This window comes from Cebidichthys violaceus, unplaced genomic scaffold, assembly GCF_023349555.1.
Source record: "Cebidichthys violaceus isolate CVI_PGR_0920_01 unplaced genomic scaffold, fCebVio1.0.p SCAF_1, whole genome shotgun sequence".
NCBI lineage: Eukaryota > Metazoa > Chordata > Actinopteri > Perciformes > Stichaeidae > Cebidichthys > Cebidichthys violaceus.
This window is the reverse complement of record NW_027176262.1, coordinates 24,356,960-24,372,582: the sequence shown is the minus strand read 5'-3', so window position 1 is coordinate 24,372,582 and position 15,623 is coordinate 24,356,960. Positions and strand designations below refer to the sequence as shown.

Here is a 15,623-nt window from a genome sequence, read left to right as displayed (position 1 = left end):
TGGTCCTTCTTCTGAAGCAACAAAGGCAGATCATGTGCTCATGTGGGGCTCAACAGAGGCTTCATGATATTTCTTTATATCTCATACATGTAATCTCATAATATTCCGGCAGCTGCTCTGAGATGTTGCTCTGATATTTCTATGCTGTATTGTTGCTCTCCAGGGCAGACACATACGGTCAACTGTTAAATATACTCCGGTGCATCTGACATGTGTGTCTGTCATCTGTGTGTGTGTGTGTGTGTGTGTGTGTGTGTGTGTGTGTGTGTGTGTGTGTGTCCATATATATATATATATATATATATATATATATATATATATATATAGAACTCCAAAGGTGCATGAAGTTATCATTTTAGCATCAACAGGGCAATAAATTGATAAATAATGAAATAAAGTAAAATCATAATAAATGCGCGCGCAGAAAGACAAGAGGGGGACTGAGAAGTCGGCTGGGGATGGTGTGGGGGGTAGGTGGGGGGGGATGGGGGTCTCAGCCATTTTCGACGACGCGCGTGTATGAGCGCACGCACATGGCGACAGACAGACTGAAATCACATCATAATCACAGGCTGGCGTCCATGTGTGAGACGCGAACGAGGTCAGCGCGGAGAGAAGCGGAGGAGCGAGATTCTTCTGGGAGTCAAACTCACAATTCATGATTATTGTTATCGCCGTTATTACTGACTGCTGCAGTATATGTTCTATAAGCTGGTTAGAGGTTTGAAGGGAGGAGTATGCCAGCCCCCCCCCCCCCCCCCCCCCCCCCACAATAGACAAGGGAGCTGCTTGTTGGGAATTTGGCGCTTCACTTGTTTTGCTCAATGAGGGCTCCAGTGTGCGCCTCTTTCTCTCGCGCTCTGCTCTCTCTGTTGTTGTTGATGTCGAAGCCTTCCGCGAACCCCTTCACGCGCTGCTCTCTTTTTATTTTATCACCATCGATTATTCGTACCCCTCTGGATTGGCTGATTCATTGATCATTTAACGGATGCCCATGTGCAGTTCTGGCGTCACAGTGGCTCTCTATTGTTCCCTGTGTGGATGTGGTGGTGCACACGCGTTTAAATCGGCTCGTTAACCCAAAATGAAAGCCTCAGTTATGTTTTATATAACAGTGAATCAACGTGTGTGTAGCACTCAATCCTTTTCATTTGTTTTGTTTATTTCCACAGTGATATTTCTAAAATATTCCAGCAGGGATTTGTATGTATTATTGCTGCAAAATCTGTTGAATATTCTACATAATAAGAAATAATTATTTAATCCGTTTCTCGAATGAAAACATGTCGCCATATTAGAAGCTTTTTGCCCCCCAAAATGGAGGGGGAGGAGGCTCACAGCAGCTCATCAGCAATGCAAATTAGGTTTTTTTTTTCCTTTTAACGGGAGCTCGGGCACCTGCTGTTTCGAGCATGCGCGCGCGACTGGATGGCTGACTGGCTTCCTCCTTCTCCTCCTCCTCCCCCTCAGCCTCGGCAACGCGCCTCCCTCCCTCTTTCTCATTAGAATTATGTTCCTTGTCTGCGGCGCGCACACGCTATTGGAGCTTTGACGGATATAAAAAAAAAATAGAAGAAGAGCTCGAGCGCTCTTCTCTCCTACTTCACAAATGTGTGTCTCCGCGCTCTCAAGCAGCGGCCGCCTTCAGCGTAACAAAAGGGGAAGGGGGGGATGGAAAGAGGGGGATTTTAAAGGGAAATAAATGGGAGGAGGTGATTTAAAAGTATGGAAGTAAAGAGATAAAGGATAACAATGGAGGAGGGAGAATAATCCACTCCATTAATAAATGCAACTGTAAGCGCTATCATTTAAGTGTTTGGTGATCTAGTGTTTGTCAACAATTAAAACTTAACCTATGAAGACACATTTGCGATATTCTCATCCATTGTGTTTGTACAGCGTGTTGCACAATGTGTTGTAACATGTATTACATGTGACCATAGGTGAGGACGACCTAACGGCACACATTCCAAAGATCTGAAAATGTACTTCTGAAAAGTAGACAAACTAAGTATGTGTGTGATGTAAGTGTTCCCTCTGATTAGAGGTATGAAGCAGCATCAAAGCTCACATCACCTCTGACCCTGGGACAGTGAAGGACATCTATTTGGATTCTGGGTTTTATATGAGTCGGTCCATCAGACGTGGAACAGGAAGTGTGACCTCTCGGTGGTCCCGTTGACCCCGAGCATCAGTGACATCACTCGGGTGCGGGATACTTGGTCTGTGAGTGACTCTTTGACAAATTGGAATATGTCTTCATATTGCTCAGATAACAAGTCAAAGACATTGATTTGTTGACTAACACTGCTTTATGATCATCCCCCTGTGCTGCTGTCATCATCATCAAATGAGTGTGTGACACAGTGAAGGCTTCAATGCTCATACATATTTAACAAGGGCAGAATAAATGGGGTCCCATATTGTTTGAACAGCCCCGTGGACATACAATACAAACGAGACAAATTAAGGAAAACGGACAAGAAGAAGAGTGGGAAGGAGGAGAATATAAAGAGGGACATGAGAGGAATGAGGAGGAGCAAAGGATGGATTCAAAGGGAACAGAAAAGGACAGGAAACGCACAAAGGAAAGGTGGGACAGATACCGAAAATGGGAGGATGGCAGGACAAATTAAAGGATAGAAGAGATCCGACAAGAATTTAGGAGAATAAAATCGAGGGGTTAAGAGGAGGAAACGAGACAGAAGGAAAGGAAATGAAGGGAGGCAGTAGTGACGTTAACGAGAAAGAAAAGGAAAACTGGTGTTAGAGTAAGAGGAGAAGAAAAGATAATGAGCAGAGTAAATTAAGTATTATAGAAAAGACAGAGGACAAGGGACAACTTTAGGACGAGAGATTTAAGACAAGAGGTTGAGAGGACAGGAAATGAAAGCAGTAGGAGACGAGAAACAACTATGGAGAGGAGGTGAATGAGGACACATTTAAAAGGCAGATAAAAGAAGATGAATGAAAGGAGTTAGGCGGATGACAGCAGGCGGATGAACAATGGAGAAAAAAAGAGGAGGAAAGATGGGAGAGACATGCGAGTCCTGTGAACTAAACATGGAGCTGACAAGGCAGGTGATGAGGAGGAGGAGAGGAGGAGGTAGGAGGTGCGTTCAGCATCGGCTATCTGCACGCCAGCTAGCCGCCAACAGTCCTTTTCGAGCAGATGGACTAAAATGGTTGTTTTAGACGTGGAACATGGCGTCGGCCGCCGTGGCAACGCGGAGGAACATTGCAAAGGACGTCGCTCAGTAATGTACGGCACATTTCCCTCCGCTCTCCTCACATCACATGCACATCATGAGGATTTCTAAACTCCACATAAAACCAGCGTGTAGAAGCGATTCACTTCATCCCCGTGAAGGGTGATCGGAATGTAGAGATGTCGGCTGAGGGCATCTTTCATACAGGAAACCCTGCAGGAGACGCTGCCTCTGCATATTCAGCCCGGTGACCTGTGTGATCAGTTTGCAAAGCATCTGTAGTCAGACTGACTTCTTTCCTTTTCAATATGCAAAAAACAGCTGGAGTGACGTCATCCGTTGTCAAGTGTGCCGTTGCAGGCAGACGCAGAGTGAAAGTCTGCCATCCATCACCGCATTACGGTGTCATAACTCCACCACGGCGGCGTTCACTGTGATGGATTGTGCGGCTCCAGCAGACTTCAGGTCCCTGCAAGTTGTTTGTTGTACTGTAGAGGGATGAAGGGAACCCAGCGGCTGTGTAGAAACCGATGCCGGTATGGATCTTATGTAGCTCGGTGGTATGGATCTTATGTAGCTCGGTACGTGAGCTTGGGAACTGAAGGGTTGCAAGTTCAAGCTTCTGCATGGACCAATTATGGAGATACGTTTTTAAACGCTCCCTTCGGCAAAAAAACACCTCAAGCAAGTTTTTACGCTCGCTTGAGATGGGTTTTTTTTGTCTAAAGACAGAATGAGTTCCGACCTTGTGATTAACTCACATGACTCATCAGCCGTTTCTGCTGTCAGCGTCTTTCCCGATCTATATTCATACTTTCTTCATCTCAACATGACCAACAGTAGCTGACATGAAAGAAGAATTGAAGAAGAAAAACAAAGACCTGAACGCAACTTGTTTTGCAACCTCTATTTCTTCTTCTACTCCGTTTACTTGTGGATTACAGACAAAAACTTGGTTCCTCATTTTTGTTCACATGCTCCTGTAATTGAGACTCACGTGATTGTGATTTCAGGAAACCTTGATAATAAAAGTACAGTCTCTATAAGTGTGAACAAAGCTCAGTCCCAGGCCTGCTGAAGGACATTTGGACGAGCTTAGAATGTGGACGAATGAAGCCCTACTGTGCTTTGCACTGTTGATACAGAGGACGGGGAACCCAACCGTGTCTTCGGTTGCCAGAAATCCTTTTAAATCCAAATTATTTCGTGAGTTTTATCAGCGTACGCTATGCAGCTTATCTAATCTTTCGTGTTATCTGTCTCTCTGGAGACACACTTGATTGGTGCTGACATCATTAGTTGATTAACTAAATTAGTTTTGTCTAATTGTTTTTTATAGTCATTTGATTGTTTAAGCAAACACCCCCTGGTTCTGATTTGCAGCTTTTGTGTGTTTCACACGATCGTAAATTGAATATCTGACAAAATAAGTGATTTGAAGACTGAATAATGACCCAACAGAACATTTGATATTGTAGATGTTGTAGTACAGTGTATTTGTCTCTATCGAGGTGTTGTCCGGCTTCTATACGCGTCTCCCAGAGAGAGCTGGAAAAGACAACGGGATGACATGGTGCACGGTTTAGATGTTGCACTGAAGAGATTATTTGATCAGAAATAAAATATGTGAGAAAAAAAACCCTCTGCTGGAAGACTTAGGAGATAACATCAAATCGGTATTAAGCTACACAGACAGATAGCGTGGCCATGGATAAAATATTTAGCTGGCTTTCCAAATCAGTCTCTTCCCCCTCGCTCTGCATGTGTGTGTGTGTGTGTGTGTGTGTGTGTGTGTGTGTCTGTTTCCCCCCCAAATCCTAACCGGCGTGCCTGTTCGCTGTGGAAAACAGGGTCAGTCTGGAGAAAAAAGAGAAAGAGAGAGCGAGCACATGATGGGCAGATAAAGGCTTGTCTGTGTCTGAGGGAGAAGAGAGCGAGGAGGATGAGTGGAGGAGGAGGAGGAGGAGGACAGCGCGATGAAGGGGCCTCTCTGTTAAAGGAGCGAGTCGCGGCTCTATAGAAGGCTCCCATGAAGAACAGAAACAAGGCATTGAGTCTGTGAGTTGGCCTCTGTAACGCCATAATAGGCTCTTATAATGATGCCGCTATGGACAGCGAGGCTGAAAAAAGAAAACACAGAATGCGCCTTTAAACCGGGGGCTTGTTGTGAGGAATGCCTGTGGTGCGATGGAGGTGGATGAACTGGTGGGTGATTGGTAGGACCAAGAGAAAGCCTGATCTGGGTGAGAGTTTAGGGCCTGAACATGGGAGCATCTGATGATTCAAATCTGAAGTTGTCTGTGATCCTGAGTTAGCATGTGATGTGCTGTGTGTGTTACGCCTATGTATAAACTAAAGGTGTCAAAGACTTACGCTGGATAAAAGTTCAACCACGTCTTCCAGAAATGATGTTGACTCACAACTAATCTGCAACAGCAAGTACGCTTTGAAGGAAACGTAGTGATGTCTGGATTATCTTCAAAAGGCTCACGGACACATCTCATTTGTTATTCAAAATGTCGACTGCCACTGGACTGATCAGAAATGCTTATGCTTGTAGCGGCCATTTTAAATCTCACGGTACTTGACGTTCTGTACATGAACACAGAAAGTAAAGTTGAAGCATCTTGCGGCCCGTGAGGCTCGTAATTCCTCGCTGGTGTATTTCCGGCCACTAAATATTGGGCCGCTTGCTAATGTGTTCCACTCAGTCACTAATAGGACTCTTAGGTTGCGTTCGTCTTTGGCGCTTAATGCACTTTGCGGTACTACCGTTGCCAACCTGCATTGTTTACGAACTGTAAAAATGTCAAGTGAAGCTTAGCTGTAATATGGTTCAGATTCAACTAAACCAAGGAGCTTTTGTTGCCTAAGTTAGGTAGAGAAACACGTAGGACTCGGGATGTGGACTACTGTCCTGCCTGACCCGAGAACTTCTGTGAGGTACAACAAAAACACATCAATCGTCTGCATAATCCTGACTCCAATTCTGTTTCCTTAAAAACATGGGATTGATTTTTGGAAACAGAAGATGGTGGAGGTCCAGTCAGCTTTGGGTCCATGATGCATTTCTGCTTCCAGTCGCCCACAGTTCCATTCAGCCCATTCCAAAAGCTGTGTTTTTTTGTTTTGGAGACTTTTCCGCAGCTTTATTCAATCAGGACTGAGCTGGAATTTGGACGAACAGTTGCAAATGACAAAGTTGGACATTCAGTAACGAGACATGTTTGAGTTTTGGCAGACGGATCTCAATGGATTCATTATATTCTACCTTTTGTGCAGAAAAGTGATTAAAGTTATTAAACCAAATCCATGAGCCATTCTTCCCCTGACTGAAGTATCACTACTACAAACCTAGAGGATGAATTACACCATTAAATTAGACCGCGGATGTGATTCTGTTATGAGCGTTACATTAAGGTCAGGTTTCTTTGTAATTGGGACAAACTGTTGAAAAGATGCATCTGAAAATTCACGTCACAATAATATTGAATAGTAGTGCTAAAACTATTAAATTCTCTGTTGTGTTGGACACTGAGATAAAGTCCTGCTCCTGTTCCTCATGACCTGTGTTCATTCTGCAGATTCTCATTATAAAAAACACCTGAAAGAACATCTGGAAATCTTTAAATATTCAGATTTCAGTCCCTCAGTTCAGAGGACAGTTCTTAAAATGAGTTCAGTATTAACCATCATTTAGGGAGATAACATTTACAGAAGTCGTTAAAAAGTTGAAAGACGATACAATGTAGTGTGTTGTTTTCATTCATTTCTACTCAGATACTCAATACTTCATTCATTCATTTGAGTTTTTTCCCCCTTTTCATGATTAGCTACCAACTGAATCAATCTGTACACTCGTACTCTAATCAGAAGATCGGCCGTTCGATTCCCCGGCTCCTCCGCTCCGCGTGCCGAAGTGTCCTTGGGCATTCGAGCCTAAATTGCTCCCGAAGTTCTGCGTCATTGGTGTGTGAGTGTGAGGGAATGAGTTTAGATCCTGACGGGCAAGTGGCATGGCAGCTTGTTCAGTGAGTGAATGAGTGAATGAGTGAATGAGTGAATGTCGACATGTAGTGGACGGCGCTTTGACTAGAAAGGCTCTATCAGACTATATACGCTCTTTTATGACATTATTTTCTATTGGAAATACACTGAAATTAGGAGGAAGTACATATGTAATGAATCAAATATTCAGCGGTGGTTTGAGCATGTGAAAACTCTGAGAATGTGTGTTCGTTAGTTCAGCAGTTCACAGATACATTTGGAGGATGACATCACACCTGTTGACTAAAGCAGCAGAAAGCACACAGAATCTGGATTCTAGCAGATAGGACTGCAGCTGACTGATGGTTAGAACCTGATCATCATACTGGTGTTTCCTGCTCTGGAGGTGTGTGGTGGTTGTGTTTCCTGCTCTGGAGGTGTGTGGTGGTTGTGTTTCCTGCTCTGGAGGTGTGTGGTGGTTGTGTTTCCTGCTCTGGAGGTGTGTGGTGGTTGTGTTTCCTGCTCTGGAGGTGTGTGGTGGTTGTGTTTCCTGCTCTGGAGGTGTGTGGTGGTTGTGTTTCCTGCTCTGAAGGTGTGTGGTGGTTGTGTTTCCTGCTCTGGAGGTGTGTGGTGGTTGTGTTTCCTGCTCTGGAGGTGTGTGGTGGTTGTGTTTCCTGCTCTGGAGGTGTGTGGTGGTTGTGTTTCCTGCTCTGGAGGTGTGTGGTGGTTGTGTTTCCTGCTCTGAAGGTGTGTGGTGGTTGTGTTTCCTGCTCTGAAGGTGTGTGGTGGTTGTGTTTCCTGCTCTGGAGGTGTGTGGTGGTTGTGTTTCCTGCTCTGGAGGTGTGTGGTGGTTGTGTTTCCTGCTCTGGAGGTGTGTGGTGGTTGTGTTTCCTGCTCTGGAGGTGTGTGGTGGTTGTGTTTCCTGCTCTGGAGGTGTGTGGTGGTTGTGTTTCCTGCTCTGAAGGTGTGTGGTGGTTGTGTTTCCTGCTCTGGAGGTGTGTGGTGGTTGTGTTTCCTGCTCTGAAGGTGTGTGGTGGTTGTGTTTCCTGCTCTGGAGGTGTGTGGTGGTTGTGTTTCCTGGAGGTGTGTGGTGGTTGTGTTTCCTGCTCTGAAGGTGTGTGGTGGTTGTGTTTCCTGCTCTGAAGGTGTGTGGTGGTTGTGTTTCCTGCTCTGGAGGTGTGTGGTGGTTGTGTTTCCTGGAGGTGTGTGGTGGTTGTGTTTCCTGGAGGTGTGTGGTGGTTGTGTTTCCTGCTCTGGAGGTGTGTGGTGGTTGTGTTTCCTGCTCTGAAGGTGTGTGGTGGTTGTGTTTCCTGCTCTGAAGGTGTGTGGTGGTTGTGTTTCCTGCTCTGGAGGTGTGTGGTGGTTGTGTTTCCTGCTCTGAAGGTGTGTGGTTGTGTTTCCTGGAGGTGTGTGGTGGTTGTGTTTCCTGCTCTGAGCTGCTCTCTGTGTTTCCTCCTTCACATGTAAACCTGTGTGAGCGCTTTGCGTGCAGCCTCTTCTGATCCCTCTGATGGATTTAACAGGCTTAAATCAAGTGCCGTGTAATTTGAAACTTCATTGCCGCCTGCAGGGAAATCCTATTTTCTCTTGACCCTTGACTGTCAGAGGTCAGAGGTGAGGGTCAGTTACAGAGAAAAGAAGGAGGACTACAGTCTGCAGGTTTAAGGTTTTGCTCAAGGACACGTCGGCAGGTGTTTGTTACATCATCCTGCAGCCCTGCCAGCGTGTTAAAGACACAATCTGCGCTTTAAATAACACAAAACACAGGACTCGAATCTGAGTTTCTGACACTTTTTCTGCACTCTGGTGACGTTTGATGAAAGATAATATAAATGCAATATGACATAAGGCTCTGTGGCGCTGTACACATGCTAAATGCTGATCTCAGCATGCTAATATGCATCACAATGCGAACACGCTGATGTACAGCAGCTATAATGTTCACCATCTTACTTTAGTATGTTAACTCAATCAAATATTCTACTTAGCAACAGCTGAGGCTGATGGTGTTTGGTCATAAATCAAAGCACTGGAACATTTTAAATTTTTGGCCCTCTGACTATCAATATAACATGTTGTGCCAGTCCAGGTATAGAGCTTGAGATGTTTCACGAAATATATGAAAACCTTGAACTGTTAGAAAGAGGAAACATCAGAGCGTCACTAAAGTCATTGGACGTTCTCCTCCAGAGACCTTCAATGTCTGCAGCAAGTTTCATGGCAATCTATGTATTGATGTTGAAATGTTTCAGTCTGGACCAAAGCGATGGACCGACATTTCCATCGAGCCGTGTCTTTTCCATCTATAGGTCAAAACTGTTAAATTATATAGAATATGTGAATGCACCTGCAACCTAAAGGGCAGGACAACATAGAGATTGGGCCGTTAGAAGCTTGAGCAAATAATGTATTAGCCTGTTTCCCTTTTGGCCTACGATCCAGTATCTAACGAGCTGGCATTTTATTCATCTTTATATGTGCTCTCTTTAAATCACAACACAAATTCTTTAACAATCCTCCCTAAAGTTGAATTTGTCTTTCCCAGAGTAATAATGCACGAGCACTCTGCCCATAAAAACCCATAAAAACTACGACAGCAGGGATGATCAGTGAATTGTATTTTGAAAATATAGGTCTGCATGGTAATGAGGGCGTACAGCCGAACAAAAGAAACCTTCAGTTCAGCTCAAACTGCTGGAGAGCTGCAAAGAAGACGAATGGCTTCAAGGCAGATATTGAGAAAAAGAAATGTATTACTGTGGATTAAAAACAGATCTCACACACACACACACACACACACACACACACACACACAGTTAAATGTTCACAGGGCCAGGACATCTGCAGGAATAACAGAACAGAGCAACGTATTACAGAAGACCACAGAGAACAATGTAGATGTTTAGAGCTGCATGTTTAGAGTCCAGATCAACCTCCTGGTTGTTCTCTCGGGTTATTGATGAATCGATCAGTCTATTAGAAACACACATTTAAAACACAAATGCATAGTTTCATCAGTAATCTCCTAAAACTGCTCATCACTGTAGTTTTCAGGAAGAAATAGTACATTTGCTTTGAGGGACTATTTCCAGCAGCGGATCAATCCACATTTGGTGCTTCGGTATTGGTGGCAGCAGGAAGGTGTATGCGGGATTAAGTCAAAACAAACTACAGCAGCGTGTGAGTTCATGGTTAACCGGTGCAACAGTGTGGCTCATTGATGCCTTTGTAATGGAAGAAGTATGGACAATAAGAAAAAACTGAAAACATCACCGGGTCACTGAATATCATGTGTGAAGATAAAGGGTGGTGGTGGACATGAGAGCATATCAAAGACATACTGGAGGGACAGACTCAGAGAACAACAGACTGTAAAGTAGACCCCAGAGACTAGAGAGGGACAGATGAGTGATGTGTCGTCCCGTGGGCTGAATCCAGTTTAAATTGGCTGCTCTCCTAGCTCTGGATTAGACCTGGGCTTAATACCTTTACACTAAAAGGCCTGTCCCTTCTCTCCGAGGGCAATCTGCTGCAGGAACACACCAGGCTTTAATCCACAGCAGCAACAACAACAACAACAACCGTTTATCTGGCTAAAGCTCGGCGGGGCAGATCACACCACGCTCAGGCTCGCTCATTCACGCTCCGTGTCAACATTTTGTAGTCCATTTTGGATGCCTCAGATCTGATTAAATCGGCACATGAAAAAGACGAGCAACCAGACCAATGGAAGCAGCTTCCATTTCTGGCAGCCATCTTTGTTTGGGCCAAAGAAGAAGCAGCTTGTGAAATGATTTCGAGGTCTGTAACAGCAGCAGGACAGAAGGGACCGCCAAGAAGACTTTACTCGATTCAACGAACAACATTTTTGATAACAGATTATTTGCTTATGAAGCAAAAATGTCAAACTTGTTCTGCTTCCAGATTGCCTGATGTGAAAATGTGCTCTTTTTCTTTGCTTTATGTCTTTGTAAACAGAATATTTTGGGGTTTTGGACTATTGGTCGGACAAAGCCAGATATCTCAAGATGTCAGCTTGGGCTCTGGGATCTCATCATGGATGTGGTTCAACGATTCCCTGATATATATATATATATATATATATATATATATATATATATATATATATATATATATATATATATATATATATAGTCCAAAACCCAACACTACTCAGTCTGCAATGATGTGAAACAGAAAAGCTGCAAATGTGCATATTGCTCTTGCCGAAAGGCTCACTAGCGGACACACGATCATGGAACACAGGGATGATTGATCTGTTTCACTGAAGGAGTCCTCTTTAACAAAGGACCATAAACAAAAGCTTTCTTCTCTGTTCTATTGTGTATCGGCCACCATCCGTTTGGGTCCCAGGCTTCATTTTATGGACCCTTTCACAGCCAACACCATCAACAATATACTCACACATGTTGGCAACGTTGCTCCAGTCGGCCAGATGAATTAGGAAGTTTATAAAACTGTTACCACAATCACAATGTTGTTGGTTGTTGCATGTTCGTTTTTCACAATCTATATTCCAACAGAAACCCGACAGACTCTCAAACCGATTCAGAGCAACAGGTGTTTCAGGTTAAAGAGTGACTGTGTTGACTGGTGACTTTCAGCTGAATGCTTCTGTAGTTGCTCGCAGTAACTCACATAAGTGGTTGCCGTATATAATAAACACAGATGAGTATATGTTAGACGTTTTCAGTTCACACCGTCACCGAATCACCGCTGGCTTCTACGGCTGCAATGCGCGTCGACTACCGCTGGACCTTGTGTTTGTAGCGGCCATTTTAAAACTCAAACTCAGACCTCTGAGTCTACGTCATGGTGAGTACATGACCATGACGTAGATGTGAGCATCCAGTGACTTTCTCTCTGGTATATATATATCCAGGGCTACTTTCTAGTGTGTTCTACACCCTCACTAAAAGCACAGGTTTAGGTTTTTGTTTAGGTTGCTTTCGCCATTTTTGGTGGTTAATGCCGTCGCGTAGCTCGACAAGCTATTGCACTCCACCCTACCTCCGTAGCCAAACTGCAGGTGTTTCGTGGTACATCATCATTGTTTGAAAACTGTCAGGGTCTGGATCAAATCTCTCAGCTTTGTGCAGAACATCCAGTCAGGAGCCTTTGTTTCTGATTTGACTGGCTCACAGTCGGACTATGTGCGCCGAGGAACACCTCACAATGCAAAATGCTGTGCTGGAGGCCAAATGAACTCCCAAAGCAATGATTCGATGAGATCTGTTGATAATTCCTCATGTTTCCTAATAACCATGACCATTTCTGGGTCAACTCGTTGGGGAAGAACACGGTTGTTACAGAACAGTTTGCGGTTAAAGCAGCAACAGCAGAGATGAGATGCCGTTGCCGCTTCGAGGCAACAGTGCAGAAAGCATTGTTAGCGATATCATTACGCAGGCAGCTGCTGTAGGAGTATTACCCTGCATGTACCATTCAATCCTCCGAATCAGCAGGAGCTGCTGCAAGATCAGTTTGTCTGTCTGAGAGCAGGATTTCTCTAAAACCTTTTGAGCAGCTCTCCGTGAAATTTGGCAGTTGACGGTTTGGCCTCGAGCCAACGAACAATTGATTCGATTTTTTTTTTTTTTTACAGTGATTTGTTTCTGGGATTTTGTTGTGTAGCTGTGAAAGTAAAGGAGGCTTTGGTTTAAATTCCTGCGGGGATGTTTTCAGCATCAATAGATTTAATTCATCCTAAATAGAAGTAATGCGTGTTCTGGGTGCAACAGTAAGCTGGATCTTTACTCAGCAATCAGCTTGTGATATCTCTGCTGCTCCTCAGTCTTGGGCCTCTTGTGCTCTACATGTAGGACGTGTTATGTTCCTCCAGTGTGACCGAGACGGACCAGTCAGACTGCAGTCGTATCCTCCTCCCCTCTGCAGGAATCTTGTCTTTAAAGTACGATACAAATGGGGATAATGGAGCACACTTTCCAACGGTCTCTCCTCGAAGATGCAGCGCGAAGAAAGAGAGGCTGAGATTCATTCTACACCTTCGCACTCTTGGCCCGTGTCAGGCGATCTGAGAACATTGCCTCGCTTGCTGTTAAGGTTTTAAATAAAAGGCTCGTCAGCTCATTGAACCCCCGTACCCCCCTGTCTTTGTGGGGGGAACCGGCAGCCCCTTTAGGCAGACCGGTCAGGTGTGTGGAAGAGAAAGCAGCTGAGGCTTCAACTTCTCTCTCTGGCTTTCTTACTCCTACGGCCCGTTTGAAGCACACTGATGCCTTTAAGATATGGTTACATTTAGGCAAATAAATAACTCGCATGGATTCCAAAATGATGCAGTCGTCTGTCAGATTGTGTCAGATCTTTAACAAATATTGGTAATACACTTTTAATTGGGTTTAAATGCATTTTGTCTGTACAGATGAAGCACATTCATTTGTACATTTTCCTCCAATTAGAGTCATGCTAATTATATGCCGTAGTTGTGGGAAACGTAGTCCCACGTCTTCCCTCAGACCGCCTCTCTGTTGCGGTCTTTCATCTGGTCACAGGATCTCTGTGACAGACCTGATTTAATGCTGGTCACTTTATAAACCGCACAAACGAATGCGACCCGCTCTCGTCTCCGTCCGGACACAGTTTTGCGTTCCGCGTGGGGCTTCTGTCTGACAGGTCGCAGGTTCAATTCCCACAGCAGCTACTGTGGAGCGAGAGGCTGAATGTCCACCGGCTCTTTATCAGTGAAACTCCGACAGCTCCGTGAAGTGTGAACGCTGGGACCGGAGCGGAGCGCTTTTCCTGCAGGCCTGACTTCGTTCAAATTGACTGATGGTGTTTTACTACAAAATGCTGCAGACACTTGATGCTCCCAGCTCCATATTTCACAAGTACAACTCCATACATCACCTGAAACGTCACCTTCAGTGGTCTTTACATATACCATGGCTTTCTTCTCTTTGATTTAGAACTTAATTCAAAATATCCATGGAAGTAATTCGAGGGTGCAACTTAAACTACTGAGTGCATGATATAGTCTGCCTGCAGCTGTTTGTGTGTCTCATCACATTAACGCGGTGATAATGGAACCTCCTCGAACTTTGCATACCCCTAAAAGGTTAAAGTGAAGAGCCAAAGCTGTGTGTTTGTGTGTGACTGCACAGCGTAGAGCGTGCTGATGAGAGGAAGGTGTGAAGATGAGGGCCATTATCAAAGTGTGAAGAGGGAAACTGTGATTGGCCACTCAGCCACCTCCCCATTGACCCCCATTATAGCCGCATTAACTGGAGGATTGGATTGCCATCGGGGAGTGAAAACCCAATGCAGCTGGAAATGCACCCATGAGGCATTGAAGGACCTCACGTAATAACAAAGTCATCTGCAGCAGCAGCAGCTTTTTGCCTCCAGAACTTTGAACCGTTCTAATATAAACAGAGTGCATCTGTTTACACGGTTCCTGGTTTAATGCAGTGAGCTGTTGACACCGTAGAGGTTCATCCTGTTCCTCTCTATCGTACGGATACGCTTGTCAAGCTGCAGGTTTTCCCATCAGAGGCAAGCTCGTCGCATGCAAACCTGCGCTGACCACAGAACGCATTCAGCAGTGGACACTTTGATGTTCTGAGTCTCGTTCTGACGTCACCTGCAGCAGCTCAGCGTCGCACGTTTCTGCAAACCACGGCTGGATTTGTGCTGACCGGGTGGCCTGCAGACAGTTTGATACTCGTAGATTCTGGTATTGAGGTTTTGCGTTTACGCCGCGCGCCGCCTGTAAGCTAAAATTCACTAGAAATACATAGAAATACAATAGAAATACAAATCAACTTCTGGCTGTAAACAGCAGACAGTGTTGAGGGGCAGACAGTGTCTTGTCATAGGAGCACTGACATCATCGTTGGTATATGCAGTCCTGATTGGACGGTCGCTGTGCTGCCTCCTTGAGCATCAGTCCTCCACAGAAAGCTTCTTGTCCCGTTGTAATCGCGTGTGTGAACACACCACATGTTGGCTTTTGTGTTACTATTTCTAAACATCAGTGAAAGAAGCTTCATTTAAGTCGGCAGCGGGTTGGAATAGGGTTCACGGTGTTCTCCGGGGCATCCGCTTGAATCTCGCTTAACCTTGACAAGCTGCGCCGGTTGAAAACACAAATCCACCGTTTAATCTGCGTAAACAATTTTAAGATCCCAATGTCACTAGCAGCAATTACTTATTCCACAAAGAGTGCATTCAAGAACAGCAGCAGGATCTTTAAACAATCACTTTATAATACCTACGTGTTTTGTTCAGGAATATTACAATTTATTAATGATTTTCGAAGCAAAAAGCCGATGTAAGCTATAAAGGTAGAACGCCGCGGTTGCGTGACGTCACATCACCACACTAAGCTGAAGGCTGAAAGCTTGTTCTGAGCACAGACCTTATTTCAGACATGCAACAGATGCAGAT

General features: G+C 44.7%; 1 protein-coding gene across 1 annotated transcript in view; it reads left to right on the top strand.

Annotated features, from left to right (window-relative positions):
- The window catches only part of si:ch211-137a8.4 (uncharacterized), a 29,061-nt gene that overhangs the window by 929 nt on the left and 12,509 nt on the right, over positions 1-15,623 (top strand). The window lies entirely within an intron of this gene.